Here is a 17308-nt window from a genome sequence, read left to right on the forward strand (position 1 = left end):
TTCACTTTCATGTTGTCTCGCAAGAACATTTCTAAAGATTAGGATGAGCATAGAAAACTGTCAGACATACATATGTTAGAGGAGATGACTAAGGCGAGGCAGCCAGCCAGCCAGCTATCGAACACAAAAGTAGGTCACATGTTCACAATAATAATAGCAGTGGCAGTAGGAACAACAACAGCGACATTCAGACTAACTCAATGACAATGACAGTAATTGAATTTTATTCGAGGTTTTATTGGGATGAAGTGAATGAGAACTTTAATTTTAGTATGGAGCTGTGGAAGTCGAGCTGTCTTTAAGCTATGCCATGGATTTAATCGTGGCAATTGGGTAATAGAATTTTATGATTTTCTAATCTTAAAGTGATTTTTGTAGAAATGAAAGGGAATTTAGAGCGAGATATATGTGTGTGTAGGGATGTAAGTACCCTTTAAACTCTCTATGACAATATGGAGGCTACAGTAACTTTGTCATTCCTCGAAATAATGATTCAATTTTAAAATGCAACAAAATTATTTTTTTTTTTTCAATAATAGTAGGAAACCCCTAGTAGATTTTTAAAATAGAGCTAATATTAGAAGACACCTGCATCGGAATTTTGAAGTTTGCATAGCACAGTAAACTAAATAGAAAGGGTGGTTAAGGTAAAAAACCTTCCACATTTTCGAAATTTCCAGATTAATATTCCATGAAATTTTTGCATTGAAGCTTAACAGCATATTCGGTAATATTCTACTATAGGTTCCAGAAGAAGAAGATCAAAAGTATATATCATATCAACACAGGGTAAGATGAAAAAACTGCAACAAAGTCAAACGCCATAATTTTCACTTTTTTTTAAATTTTATTGAATGAACAAACCAGCAAAGAAAGGTTAAAAGTCGGGCGGAGTTGACTATATGATACCCCGCACCACTATACACATTTAGTAGAGCTACCGTAACAAACGAATTTATTTGAAGTAGATCATACCACTTATCAACCTATGGCTATAGAGTAGTTATAATTTAGTTTCAGAGGAAGTAGTATTTGGGAGGCATATCCAATTCTGAATCGATTTTTACCAAATTTGATGTACTTCGGTCGCATGTACCAAAATTCAGGTCATTTGGACTTGTAATAGACATTTGGTGCACAATTAACCCGAAATCGGTTGAAGATATATATGGAAGCTATATCCAAATATGAACCGATCTTGATAAAATTTGAATCATGAATTGCTAGGCTGTATCTGATATCTGGTGCTAAATATCAGTCTTGTGGAGTGCATATTACGAATGTGAGGAACATAAACAGCATAGGAGCTATAGCTGTATCTGAACCGATTTTCACCAAATTTAAAGCACAAGCAGAATTCGGTCGGATGCAGCAAAATTCACAGCATTTGGACTGATATTAGCTATTTGGTGTACAAGCAACCTAAAATCGGATGAAGATATATTTGGGAGCTATATCTAAATTTGGACCGATTTTCACCAATTTCCATAGGAACTATGGGTCTCTCTCGTTTCCTTCTCCATGTTACAAACAAATGCACAAAGACATAATACCCTTACCACTATGTGGTGTATGGTATTAAAATTTCGGATATAGAATAAGTTTAGATTAGTTCGAATTGGTCACCTTTGGCATGAATTATGGCCTTCAAACGGTCAATGAAACCGTCACACGCTGCCCGAATGTTGCTCTGGGGTATTTTGGCCCATTCCCGGGTAAGCGTTTGCTTGAGGTGATCGTTACTTTGGTATTTTTTAGTGCCAACCTTGCTTTTCAAAACATGAAGTGAGAAACTTAATTTTGTCACTATTCTTGGGTGGCGAATGCCGTTAAGTGCGATGGTGCTGAGTTCTGTCGGAATGTTCAAGGTCTGCGGCCAAAATTCTTGAGTGCCCAAGGATTTAACACACCCTCCAGAATATTATCGCGATAATATTCGGCATTTAACGGTCGATTAATACAAGCGGAGAGCGACCATCGGCCATTATAGCGGCGGACAATATAACTATGGCCGGCGCTTGAGTTCAGTTTGCCAACCGAAGGTGTACATTTTCAGCTGACCTCTTTGGCAAGTAAACATGATCATTTGGTTTGTTTACAAACTGCAGGACAACGAATATTTTCTTATCGGAGGAATACAAATTCGGCAGTTCACCACTTTCGGCCAAGCGAATCTACTCTTAAGCTCTTTTGAGTCCATTTTCTTTCTGTTGCGTTGTAAGATCAAGAACTTTTTGGAATTTCAATGGCTTCACCCCACTATACTTATTATTTTTCCTCTTTAAGAACCTGCAATCAAAATGATGCTAAAAACCCCGAAATGTTAATATTTACGGAGTTATGAGCGTTTTAAAATAGGCTATTTTCCTCTTTCAATAACTGCAATCAAAATGATGCTAAAAACCCCGAAATGTTAATATTTACGGAGTTATGAGCGTTTTAAAATAGGCTATTTTTCCTCTTTCAATAACTGCAATCAAAATGATGCTAAAAACCCCGAAATGTTAATATTTACGGAGTTATGAGCGTTTTAAAATAGGCTATTTTTCCTCTTTAAGAAACTGCAATCAAAATGATGCTAAAAACCCCGAAATGTTAATATTTACGGAGTTATGAGCGTTTTAAAATAGGCTATTTTTCCTTTTAAGAAACTGCAATCAAAATGATGCTAAAAACCCCGAAATGTTAATATTTACGGAGTTATGAGCGTTTTAAAATAGGCTATTTTTCCTTTTAAGAAACTGCAATCAAAATGATGCTAAAAACCCCGAAATGTTAATATTTACGGAGTTATGAGCGTTTTAAAATAGGCTATTTTTCCTTTTAAGAAACTGCAATCAAAATGATGCTAAAAACCCCGAAATGTTAATATTTACGGAGTTATGAGCGTTTTAAAATAGGCTATTTTTCCTCTTTCAATAACTGCAATCAAAATGATGCTAAAAACCCCGAAATGTTAATATTTACGGAGTTATGAGCGTTTTAAAATAGGCTATTTTTCCTCTTTCAATAACTGCAATCAAAATGATGCTAAAAACCCCGAAATGTTAATATTTACGGAGTTATGAGCGTTTTAAAATAGGCTATTTTTCCTCTTTAAGAAACTGCAATCAAAATGATGCTAAAAACCCCGAAATGTTAATATTTACGGAGTTATGAGCGTTTTAAAATAGGCTATTTTTCCTCTTTAAGAAACTGCAATCAAAATGATGCTAAAAACCCCGAAATGTTAATATTTACGGAGTTATGAGCGTTTTAAAATAGGCTATTTTTCCTTTTAAGAAACTGCAATCAAAATGATGCTAAAAACCCCGAAATGTTAATATTTACGGAGTTATGAGCGTTTTAAAATAGGCTATTTTCCTCTTTCAATAACTGCAATCAAAATGATGCTAAAAACCCCGAAATGTTAATATTTACGGAGTTATGAGCGTTTTAAAATAGGCTATTTTTCCTCTTTAAGAAACTGCAATCAAAATGATGCTAAAAACCCCGAAATGTTAATATTTACGGAGTTATGAGCGTTTTAAAATAGGCTATTTTTCCTCTTTCAATAACTGCAATCAAAATGATGCTAAAAACCCCGAAATGTTAATATTTAGGGAGTTATGAGCGTTTTAAAATAGGCTATTTTTCCTCTTTCAATAACTGCAATCAAAATTATGCTAAAAACCCCGAAATGTTAATATTTACGGAGTTATGAGCGTTTTAAAATAGGCTATTTTTCCTCTTTAAGAAACTGCAATCAAAATCATGCTAAAAACCCCGAAATGTTAATATTTACGGAGTTATGAGCGTTTTAAAATAGGCTATTTTTCCTCTTTAAGAAACTGCAATCAAAATGATGCTAAAAACCCCGAAATGTTAATATTTACGGAGTTATGAGCGTTTTAAAATAGGCTATTTTTCCTATTTAAGAAACTGCAATCAAAATGATGCTAAAAACCCCGAAATGTTAATATTTACGGAGTTATGAGCGTTTTAAAATAGGCTATTTTTCCTCTTTAAGAAACTGCAATCAAAATGATGCTAAAAACCCCGAAATGTTAATATTTACGGAGTTATGAGCGTTTTAAAATAGGCTATTTTTATACCCTACACCACATAGTGGTAAGGGTATTATGTCTTTGTGCATTTGTTTGTAACATGGAGAAGGAAACGAGATAGACCCATAGTTACTTTTGAGAATCTTCATAGAATCACTTTCTGAGTCGATTTATGCATGTCCGTCCGTCTGTCCGTCCGTCCGTCCGTCTGTCCATGTATTCTTGTGAACAAAATGCAGGTCGCATTTATTAGCCGATTGAGATGAAATTTTCCAAACAATATTTTTTTGGCCCAAGGACGAACCCTATTGAAATTGGTGAGAATCGGATCAAATTTAGATATAGCTCCCATATATATCTTCATCCGATTTCGGGTTAAATGTGAATTTTGGCACACCCAACCGAGTTCGGCCTAGAAGCAAGTATATGAAATTTGGAGGAAATCGGTTCAGATATAGCTATAGCTCCCATATATATCTTTCATCCGATTTGATCTTTAAGTCCCTCACATTCCTACTATGCACTCCACAACCGTGATATTTGGTAACAGGTATTAGATGGAGCACAGGAATAGCTGTTTTAAATTTTATCGAAATCGGTTCAGATTTGGATATAGCTCCCATATATATCTTCATCCGATTTCGGGTTAAATGTGCACTAAATGGTCAATATCAGCCCAAATCACCTGCATTTTCGTACATAAGACCGAATTCAGTCTAGAAGCTTATACGTCAAATTTGGAGAAACCCGGTTCAGAGATAGCTATAGTTCGTAAAATGCACGATAGAATTAGATAGATTTTGATTTTGTACCAAATGTCTCATAGAGCTCTGAAATGCCCTGTATAAACCTTTTTACGAGAGCTCTACTAAATATGCATAGTGGTGTAGGGTATCATATAGTCGGCCCCGCCCGACTTTTGAGCTTTCCTTACTGGTTCCTCTTTAAGAAACTGCAATCAAAATGAGCGTTTTAAAATAGGCTATTTTTCCTCTTTAAGAAACTGCAATCAAAATGATGCTAAAAACCCCGAAATGTTAATATTTACGGAGTTATGAGCGTTTTAAAATAGGCTATTTTTCCTCTTTCAATAACTGCAATCAAAATGATGCTAAAAACCCCGAAATGTTAATATTTACAGAGTTATGAGCGTTTTAAAATAGGCTATTTTTCCTCTTTAAGAAACTGCAATCAAAATGTTAATATTTACGGAGTTATGAGCTTTTTAAAATAGGCTATTTTTCCTCTTTAAGAAACTGCAATCAAAATGATGCTAAAAACCTCGAAATGTTAATATTTACGGAGTTATGAGCGTTTTAAAATAGGCTATTTTTCCTCTTTAAGAAACTGCAATCAAAATGATGCTAAAAACCCCGAAATGTTAATATTTACGGAGTTATGAGCGTTTTAAAATAGGCTATTTTTCCTCTTTAAGAAACTGCAATCAAAATGATGCTAAAAACCCCGAAATGTTAATATTTACAGAGTTATGAGAGTTTTAAAATAGGCTATTTTTCCTCTTTAAGAAACTGCAATCAAAATGTTAATATTTACGGAGTTATGAGCTTTTTAAAATAGGCTATTTTTCCTCTTTAAGAAACTGCAATCAAAATGATGCTAAAAACCCCGAAATGTTAATATTTACGGAGTTATGAGCGTTTTAAAATAGGCTATTTTTCCTCTTTCAATAACTGCAATCAAAATGATGCTAAAAACCCCGAAATGTTAATATTTACGGAGTTATGAGCGTTTTAAAATAGGCTATTTTTCCTCTTTAAGAAACTGCAATCAAAATGATGCTAAAAACCCCGAAATGTTAATATTTACGGAGTTATGAGCGTTTTAAAATAGGCTATTTTTCCTCTTTAAGAAACTGCAATCAAAATGTTAATATTTACGGAGTTATGAGCTTTTTAAAATAGGCTATTTTTCCTCTTTAAGAAACTGCAATCAAAATGATGCTAAAAACCCCGAAATGTTAATATTTACGGAGTTATGAGCGTTTTAAAATAGGCTATTTTTCCTCTTTAAGAAACTGCAATCAAAATGATGCTAAAAACCCCGAAATGTTAATATTTACGGAGTTATGAGCGTTTTAAATAGGCTATTTTTCCTCTTTAAGAAACTGCAATCAAAATGTTAATATTTACGGAGTTATGAGCGTTTTAAAATAGGCTATTTTTCCTCTTTAAGAAACTGCAATCAAAATGATGCTAAAAACCCCGAAATGTTAATATTTACAGAGTTATGAGCGTTTTAAAATAGGCTATTTTTCCTCTTTAAGAAACTGCAATCAAAATGTTAATATTTACGGAGTTATGAGCTTTTTAAAATAGGCTATTTTTCCTCTTTAAGAAACTGCAATCAAAATGATGCTAAAAACCCCGAAATGTTAATATTTACGGAGTTATGAGCGTTTTAAAATAGGCTATTTTTCCTCTTTAAGAAACTGCAATCAAAATGATGCTAAAAACCCCGAAATGTTAATATTTACGGAGTTATGAGCGTTTTAAAATAGGCTATTTTTCCTCTTTAAGAAACTGCAATCAAAATGATGCTAAAAACCCCGAAATGTTAATATTTACAGAGTTATGAGCGTTTTAAAATAGGCTATTTTTCCTCTTTAAGAAACTGCAATCAAAATGTTAATATTTACGGAGTTATGAGCTTTTTAAAATAGGCTATTTTTCCTCTTTAAGAAACTGCAATCAAAATGGTGCTAAAAACCCCGAAATGTTAATATTTACGGAGTTATGAGCGTTTTAAAATAGGCTATTTTTCCTCTTTAAGAAACTGCAATCAAAATGATGCTAAAAACCCCGAAATGTTAATATTTACGGAGTTATGAGCGTTTTAAAATAGGCTATTTTTCCTCTTTAAGAAACTGCAATCAAAATGATGCTAAAAACCCCGAAATGTTAATATTTACAGAGTTATGAGCGTTTTAAAATAGGCTATTTTTCCTCTTTAAGAAATTGCAATCAAAATGTTAATATTTACGGAGTTATGAGCTTTTTAAAATAGGCTATTTTTCCTCTTTAAGAAACTGCAATCAAAATGATGCTAAAAACCCCGAAATGTTAATATTTACGGAGTTATGAGCGTTTTAAAATAGGCTATTTTTCCTCTTTCAATAACTGCAATCAAAATGATGCTAAAAACCCCGAAATGTTAATATTTACAGAGTTATGAGCGTTTTAAAATAGGCTATTTTTCCTCTTTAAGAAACTGCAATCAAAATGTTAATATTTACGGAGTTATGAGCTTTTTAAAATAGGCTATTTTTCCTCTTTAAGAAACTGCAATCAAAATGATGCTAAAAACCCCGAAATGTTAATATTTACGGAGTTATGAGCGTTTTAAAATAGGCTATTTTTCCTCTTTAAGAAACTGCAATCAAAATGATGCTAAAAACCCCGAAATGTTAATATTTACAGAGTTATGAGCGTTTTAAAATAGGCTATTTTTCCTCTTTAAGAAACTGCAATCAAAATGTTAATATTTACGGAGTTATGAGCTTTTTAAAATAGGCTATTTTTCCTCTTTAAGAAACTGCAATCAAAATGATGCTAAAAACCCCGAAATGTTAATATTTACGGAGTTATGAGCGTTTTAAAATAGGCTATTTTTCCTCTTTAAGAAACTGCAATCAAAATGATGCTAAAAACCCCGAAATGTTAATATTTACGGAGTTATGAGCGTTTTAAAATAGGCTATTTTTCCTCTTTAAGAAACTGCAATCAAAATGATGCTAAAAACCCCGAAATGTTAATATTTACAGAGTTATGAGCGTTTTAAAATAGGCTATTTTTCCTCTTTAAGAAATTGCAATCAAAATGTTAATATTTACGGAGTTATGAGCGTTTTAAAATAGGCTATTTTTCCTCTTTAAGAAACTGCAATCAAAATGATGCTAAAAACCCCGAAATGTTAATATTTACGGAGTTATGAGCGTTTTAAAATAGGCTATTTTTCCTCTTTCAATAACTGCAATCAAAATGATGCTAAAAACCCCGAAATTTTAATATTTACAGAGTTATGAGCGTTTTAAAATAGGCTATTTTTCCTCTTTAAGAAACTGCAATCAAAATGTTAATATTTACGGAGTTATGAGCTTTTTAAAATAGGCTATTTTTCCTCTTTAAGAAACTGCAATCAAAATGATGCTAAAAACCCCGAAATGTTAATATTTACGGAGTTATGAGCGTTTTAAAATAGGCTATTTTTCCTCTTTAAGAAACTGCAATCAAAATGATGCTAAAAACCCCGAAATGTTAATATTTACGGAGTTATGAGCGTTTTAAAATAGGCTATTTTTCCTCTTTAAGAAACTGCAATCAAAATGATGCTAAAAACCCCGAAATGTTAATATTTACAGAGTTATGAGCGTTTTAAAATAGGCTATTTTTCCTCTTTAAGAAATTGCAATCAAAATGTTAATATTTACGGAGTTATGAGCTTTTTAAAATAGGCTATTTTTCCTCTTTAAGAAACTGCAATCAAAATGATGCTAAAAACCCCGAAATGTTAATATTTACGGAGTTATGAGCGTTTTAAAATAGGCTATTTTTCCTCTTTAAGAAACTGCAATCAAAATGATGCTAAAAACCCCGAAATGTTAATATTTACGGAGTTATGAGCGTTTTAAAATAGCTATTTTTCCTCTTTAAATAACTGCAATCAAAATGATGCTAAAAACCCCGAAATGTTAATATTTACAGAGTTATGAGCGTTTTAAAATAGGCTATTTTTCCTCTTTAAGAAACTGCAATCAAAATGATGCTAAAAACCCCGAAATGTTAATATTTACGGAGTTATGAGCGTTTTAAAATAGGCTATTTTTCCTCTTTAAGAAACTGCAATCAAAATGATGCTAAAAACCCCGAAATGTTAATATTTACGGAGTTATGAGCGTTTTAAAATAGGCTATTTTTCCTCTTTAAGAAACTGCAATCAAAATGATGCTAAAAACCCCGAAATGTTAATATTTACAGAGTTATGAGCGTTTTAAAATAGGCTATTTTTCCTCTTTAAGAAATTGCAATCAAAATGTTAATATTTACGGAGTTATGAGCTTTTTAAAATAGGCTATTTTTCCTCTTTAAGAAACTGCAATCAAAATGATGCTAAAAACCCCGAAATGTTAATATTTACGGAGTTATGAGCGTTTTAAAATAGGCTGTTTTTCCTCTTTCAATAACTGCAATCAAAATGATGCTAAAAACCCCGAAATGTTAATATTTACAGAGTTATGAGCGTTTTAAAATAGGCTATTTTTCCTCTTTAAGAAACTGCAATCAAAATGTTAATATTTACGGAGTTATGAGCTTTTTAAAATAGGCTATTTTTCCTCTTTAAGAAACTGCAATCAAATGATGCTAAAAACCCCGAAATGTTAATATTTACGGAGTTATGAGCGTTTTAAAATAGGCTATTTTTCCTCTTAAGAAACTGCAATCAAAATGATGCTAAAAACCCCGAAATGTTAATATTTACGGAGTTATGAGCGTTTTAAAATAGGCTGTTTTTCCTCTTTCAATAACTGCAATCAAAATGATGCTAAAAACCCCGAAATGTTAATATTTACGGAGTTATGAGCGTTTTAAAATAGGCTATTTTTCCTCTTTAAGAAACTGCAATCAAAATGTTAATATTTACGGAGTTATGAGCTTTTTAAAATAGGCTATTTTTCCTCTTTAAGAAACTGCAATCAAAATGATGCTAAAAACCCCGAAATGTTAATATTACGGAGTTATGAGCGTTTAAAATAGGCTATTTTTCCTCTTTAAGAAACTGCAATCAAAATGATGCTAAAAACCCGAAATGTTAATATTTACGGAGTTATGAGCGTTTTAAAATAGGCTATTTTTCCTCTTTAAGAAACTGCAATCAAAATGATGCTAAAAACCCCGAATGTTAATATTTACGGAGTTATGACCGTTTTAAAATAGGCTATTTTTCCTCTTTAAGAAACTGCAATCAAATGATGCTAAAAACCCCGAAATGTTAATATTTACGGAGTTATGAGCGTTTTAAAATAGGCTATTTTTCCTCTTTAAGAAACTGCAATCAAAATGATGCTAAAAACCCCGAAATGTTAATACTTACGGAGTTATGAGCGTTTTAAAATAGGCTATTTTTCCTCTTTAAGAAACTGCAATCAAATTATGCTAAAAACCCCGAAATGTTAATATTTACGGAGTTATGAGCGTTTTAAAATAGGCTATTTTTCCTCTTTGAATAACTGCAATCAAAATGATGCTAAAAACCCCGAAATGTTAATATTTACGGAGTTATGAGCGTTTTAAATAGGCTATTTTTCCTCTTTCAATAACTGCAATCAAAATGATGCTAAAAACCCGAAATGTTAATATTTACGAAGTTATGAGCATTTTAAAATAGGCTATTTTTCCTCTTTAAGAAACTGCAATCAAATGATGCTAAAAACCCCGAAATGTTAATATTTACGGAGTTATGAGCGTTTTAAATAGGCTGTTTTTCCTCTTTCAATAACTGCAATCAAATGATGCTAAAAAACCCCGAAATGTTAATATTTACAGAGTTATGAGCGTTTTAAAATAGGCTATTTTTCCTCTTTAAGAAACTGCAATCAAAATGTTAATATTTACGGAGTTATGAGCTTTTTAAAATAGGCTATTTTTCCTCTTTAAGAAACTGCAATCAAAATGATGCTAAAAACCCCGAAATGTTAATATTTACGGAGTTATGAGCGTTTTAAAATAGGCTATTTTTCCTCTTTAAGAAACTGCAATCAAAATGATGCTAAAAACCCCGAAATGTTAATATTTACGGAGTTATGAGCGTTTTAAAATAGGCTGTTTTTCCTCTTTCAATAACTGCAATCAAAATGATGCTAAAAACCCCGAAATGTTAATATTTACAGAGTTATGAGCGTTTTAAAATAGGCTATTTTCCTCTTTAAGAAACTGCAATCAAAATGTTAATATTTACGGAGTTATGAGCTTTTTAAAATAGGCTATTTTCCTCTTTAAGAAACTGCAATCAAAATGATGCTAAAAAACCCCGAAATGTTAATATTTACGGAGTTATGAGCGTTTTAAAATAGGCTATTTTTCCTCTTTAAGAAACTGCAATCAAAATGATGCTAAAAACCCCGAAATGTTAATATTTACGGAGTTATGAGCGTTTTAAAATAGGCTATTTTTCCTCTTAAGAAACTGCAATCAAAATGATGCTAAAAACCCCGAAATGTTAATACTTACGGAGTTATGAGCGTTTTAAAATAGGCTATTTTTCCTCTTTAAGAAACTGCAATCAAAATGATGCTAAAAACCCCGAAATGTTAATATTTACGGAATTATGAGCGTTTTAAAATAGGCTATTTTTCCTTTTAAGAAACTGCAATCAAAATGATGCTAAAAACCCCGAAATGTTAATATTTACGGAGTTATGAGCGTTTTAAAATAGGCTATTTTTCCTCTTTCAATAACTGCAATCAAAATGATGCTAAAAACCCCGAAATGTTAATATTTACGGAGTTATGAGCGTTTTAAAATAGGCTATTTTTCCTCTTTAAGAAACTGCAATCAAAATGATGCTAAAAACCCCGAAATGTTAATATTTACGGAGTTATGAGCGTTTTTTTTCCTCTTTCAATAACTGCAATCAAAATGATGCTAAAAACCCCGAAATGTTAATATTTACGGAGTTATGAGCGTTTTAAAATAGGCTATTTTCCTCTTTGAATAACTGCAATCAAAATGATGCTAAAAACCCCGAAATGTTAATATTTACGGAGTTATGAGCGTTTTAAAATAGGCTATTTTTCCTCTTTCAATAACTGCAATCAAAATGATGCTAAAAACCCCGAAATGTTAATATTTACGAAGTTATGAGCATTTTAAAATAGGCTATTTTTCCTCTTTAAGAAACTGCAATCAAAATGATGCTAAAAACCCCGAAATGTTAATATTTACGGAGTTATGAGCGTTTTAAAATAGGCTATTTTTCCTCTTTCAATAACTGCAATCAAAATGATGCTAAAAACCCCGAAATGTTAATATTTGTATATATTTCCTCTTTCAATAACTGCAATCAAAATGATGCTAAAAACCCCGAAATGTTAATATTTACGGAATTATGAGCGTTTTAAAATAGGCTATTTTTCCTTTTAAGAAACTGCAATCAAAATGATGCTAAAAACCCCGAAATGTTAATATTTACGGAGTTATGAGCGTTTTAAAATAGGCTATTTTTCCTCTTTAAGAAACTGCAATCAAAATGATGCTTAAAACCCCGAAATGTTAATATTTACGGAGTTATGAGCGTTTTAAAATAGGCTATTTTCCTCTTTAAGAAACTGCAATCAAAATGATGCTAAAAACCCCGAAATGTTAATATTTACGGAGTTATGAGCGTTTTAAAATAGGCTATTTTTCCTCTTTCAATAACTGCAATCAAATGATGCTAAAACCCCGAAATGTTAATATTTACGGGAGTTATGAGCGTTTTAAAATATGCTATTTTTCCTCTTTAAGAAACTGCAATCAAAATGATGCTAAAAACCCCGAATGTTAATATTTACGGAGTTATGAGCGTTTTAAAATAGGCTATTTTTCCTCTTTAAGAAACTGCAATCAAATGATGCTAAAAACCCCCGAAATGTAATATTTACGGAGTTATGAGCGTTTTAAAATAGGCTATTTTTCCTCTTTAAGAAACTGCAATCAAAATGATGCTAAAAACCCCGAAATGTTAATATTTACGGAGTTATGAGCGTTTTAAAATAGGCTATTTTTCCTCTTTAAGAAACTGCAATCAAAATGATGCTAAAAACCCCGAAATGTTAATATTTACGGAGTTATGAGCGTTTTAAAATAGGCTATTTTTCCTCTTTCAATAACTGCAATCAAAATGATGCTAAAAACCCAGAAATGTTAATATTTACGGAGCTATGAGCGTTTTAAAATAGGCTATTTTTCCTCTTTCAATAACTGCAATCAAAATGATGCTAAAAACCCCGAAATGTTAATATTTACGGAGTTATGAGCGTTTTAAAATAGGCTACTTTTCCTCTTTCAATAACTGCAATCAAAATGATGCTAAAAACCCCGAAATGTTAATATTTACGGAGTTATGAGCGTTTTAAAAATAGGCTATTTTTCCTCTTTAAGAAACTGCAATCAAATGATGCTAAAACCCCGAAATGTTAATATTTACGGAGTTATGAGGCGTTTTAAAATAGGCTATTTTTCCTCTTTCAATAACTGCAATCAAAATGATGCTAAAAACCCCGAAATGTTATTATTTACGGAGTTAGGAGAGTTTTAAAAATAGGGCTATTTTTCCTCTTAAGAAACTGCAATCAAAATGATGCTAAAAACCCCGAATGTTAATATTTACGGAGTTATGAGGCGTTTTAAAATAGGCTATTTTTCCTCTTTCAATAACTGCAATCAAAATGATGCTAAAAACCCCGAAATGTTATTATTACGGAGTTATGAGAGTTTTAAAATAGGCTATTTTTCCTCTTTAAGAAACTGCAATCAAAATGATGCTAAAAACCCCGAAATGTTAATATTTACAGAGTTATGAGCGTTTTTATAAGAGGCTATTTTTCCTCTTTAAGAAACTGCAATCAAAATGATGCTAAAAACCCCGAAATGTTAATATTTACGGAGTTATGAGCGTTTTAAAATAGGCTATTTTTCCTCTTTAAGAAACTGCAATCAAAAATGATGCTAAAAACCCCGAAATGTTAATATTTACGGAGTTTATAGCGTTTTAAATAGGCTATTTTCCTCTTTAAGAAACTGCAATCAAAATGATGCAAAAACCCCGAAATGTTAATATTTACGGAGTTATGAGCGTTTTAAATAGGCTATTTTTCTCTTTCAATAACTGCAATCAAAAATGATGCTAAAAAAACCCCGAAATGTTAATATTTACGGAGTATGAGCGTTTTAAAATAGGCTATTTTTCCTCTTTAAGAAACTGCAATCAAATGATGCTAAAAACCCCGAAATGTTATATTTACGGAGTTATGAGCGTTTTAAAATAGGCTATTTTTCCTCTTTAAGAAACTGCAATCAAAATGAATGCTAAAAACCCCGAAATGTTATATTTACGGAGTTATGAGCGTTATTAAATAGGCTATTTTTCCTCTTTCATAACGCAATCAAATGATGCTAAAACCCCGAAATGTTAAATTTCGGAGTTAGAGCGTTTAAAATAGGCTATTTTTCCTCTTTAAGAAACTGCAATCAAATGATGCTAAAAAACCCCGAAATGTTATATTTACGGAGTTATGAGCGTTTTAAAAATAGGCTATTTTTCCTCTATCAATAACTGCAATCAAAATGATGCTAAAAACCCCGAAATGTTAATATTTACCGAGTTATGAGCGTTTCTTAAAGAGGCTAGTTTTCTCTTTAAGAAACTGCAATCAAAATGATGCTAAAAACCCCGAAATGTTATATTTACGGAGTTAGAGCGTTTTAAAATAGGCTATTTTTCCTCTTTACGAACTGCAATCAAAATGATGCTAAAAACCCCGAAATGTTAATATTTACGGAGTTATGAGCGTTTTAAATAGGCTATTTTTCCTCTACTTCAATAACTGCAATCAAATGATGCTAAAAACCCCGAAATGTTAATATTTACGGAGTTATGAGCGTTTTAAATAGGCTATTTTTCCTCTTTAAGAACTGCAATCAAATGATGCTAAAACCCCGAAATGTTAATATTACGGAGTTATGAGCGTTTTAAATAGGCTATTTTTCCTCTTTGAAACTGCAATCAAATGATGCTAAAACCCCGAAATGTTAATATTTACGGAGTTATGAGCGTTTTAAAATAGGCTATTTTTCCTCTTTCAAGAAACTGCAATCAAATGATGCTAAAAACCCCGAAATGTTAATATTTACGGAGTTATGAGCGTTTAAAATAGGCTATTTTTCCTCTTTAAGAAACTGCAATCAAAATTATGCTAAAACCCCGAAACTGTTAATATTTACGGAGTTATGAGCGTTTTAAATAGGCTATTTTTCCTCTTTCAATACTGCAATCAAAATAATGCTAAAAACCCCGAAATGTAATATTCACGGAGTTGAGGAGCGTTTTTAAAAATAGGCGATTTTTCCTCTTTCAGAACGGCAATCAAAATGATGCGAACAAACCCCGAATGTTAATATTTACGGAGTTATGAGCGTTTTAAAATAGGCTATTTTTCCTCTGTAGAAACTGCAATCAAAATGATTAGCTAAAAACCCCGAAATGTTAATATTTACGGAGTTATGAGCGTTTTAAATAGCTATTTTCCTCTTTCAATAACTGCAATCAAAAATGATGCTAAAAACCCCGAAATGTTAATATTTACGGAGTGTAGACGTTTTAAAAATAGGCTATTTTCCCTCTTTCAATAACTGCAATCAAAATGATGCTAAAACCCCGAAATGTTAATATTACGGAGTTATGAGCGTTTAAAATAGGCTATTTTTCCTCTTTCAAGAAACTGCAATCAAAATGATGCGAAAAACCCCGAAATGTTATATTACGGAGTATGAGCGTTTTAAAAATAGGCTATTTTCCTCTTAAGAAACTGCATCAAAATGATGCTAAAAACCCCGAAATGTTAATAGTTACGGGTTATGAGCGTTTTAAAATAGGCTATTTTTCCTCTTTCAGAACTGCAATCAAAATGATGCTAAAAACCCCGAAATGTTAATATTTACGGAGTTATGAGCGTTTTAAAATAGGCTATTTTTCCTCTTTAATAAACTGCAATCAAAATGCGCAAAAACCCCGAAATGTTATATTTACGGAGTTATGAGCGTTTTAAATAGGCTATTTTCCTCTTTAAGAAACTGCAATCAAATGATGCTAAAACCCCCGAAATGTTAATATTTACGGAGTTATGAGCGTTTTAAAATAGGCTATTTTTCCTCTTTAAGAAACTGCAATCAAATGATGCTAAAACCCCGAATGTTAATATTTACGGAGTTATGAGCGTTTTAAAATAGGCTATTTTTCCTCTTTCAATAACTGCAATCAAATATGCAAAAACCCCGAAATGTTAATATTACGGAGTTATGAGCGGTTTAAAATAGGCTATTTTTCCTCTTTAAGAAACTGCAATCAAAATGATGCTAAAAAACCCCGAAATGTTAATATTTACGGAGTTATGAGCGTTTTAAAAAGGCTATTTTTCCTCTTTAGAACTGCAATCAAAATGATGCAAAAACCCCGAATGTTATATTTACGGAGTTTATTACGTTTAAAATAGGCTATTTTTCCTCTTAAGAACTGCAATCAAAATGATGCTAAACCCCGAATGTAATATTTACGGAGTTATGAGCTGTTTTAAAATAGGCTATTTTTCCTCTTTAATAACTGCAATCAAAATGATGCTAAAAACCCCGCAATGTTATATTTACGGAGTTATGAGCGTTTTAAATAGCTATTTTTCCTCTTTAGAACTGCAATCAAATGATGCTAAAAACCCCGAATGTTAATATTTACGGAGTTTGAGCGTTTTAAAATAGGCTATTTTTCCTCTTTAGACCTGCAATCAAAATGATGCTAAAAACCCCGAATGTTAATATTTACGGAGTTATGAGCGTTTTAAAAGGCTATTTTTCCTCTTTAATAACTGCAATCAAAATGATGCTAAAACCCCCGAAATGTTAATATTTACGGAGTTATGAGCGTTTTAAAATAGGCTATTTTTCCTCTTTCAAGAACTGCAATCAAATGATGCTAAAACCCGAAATGTTATATTTACGGAGTTATGAGCGTTTTTAAATAGGCTATTTTCCTCTTTCAAAACTGCAATCACAATGATGCTAAAAACCCCGAAATGTTCTATTTACGGAGTTATGAGCGTTTTAAATAGGCTATTTTTCCTCTTTCAAGAACTGCAAATCAAAATGCTGCTAAAAACCCCGAAATGTTAATATTTACGAGTTTATGAGCGTTTTAAAATAGGCTATTTTCCTCTTTCAATACTGCAATCAAAATGATGCTAAAAACCCCGAAATGTTAATATTTACGGCGTTATAGCGTTTTAAAAATAGGCTATTTTTCCTCTTTAAGAACTGCAATCAAAATGATGCTAAAACCCGAAATGTTAATATTTACGGAGTTATGAGCGTTTAAAATAGGCTATTTGTCCTCTTTCAGAACTGCAATCAAAATGATGCTAAAAACCCCGAAATGTTAATATTAACGGAGTTATGAGCGTTTTAAAATAGGCTATTTTTTCCTCTTTAAGAAACTGCAAT

Source organism: Musca domestica, unplaced genomic scaffold, assembly GCF_030504385.1.
Source record: "Musca domestica strain aabys unplaced genomic scaffold, Musca_domestica.polishedcontigs.V.1.1 46, whole genome shotgun sequence".
Lineage (NCBI taxonomy): Eukaryota > Metazoa > Arthropoda > Insecta > Diptera > Muscidae > Musca > Musca domestica.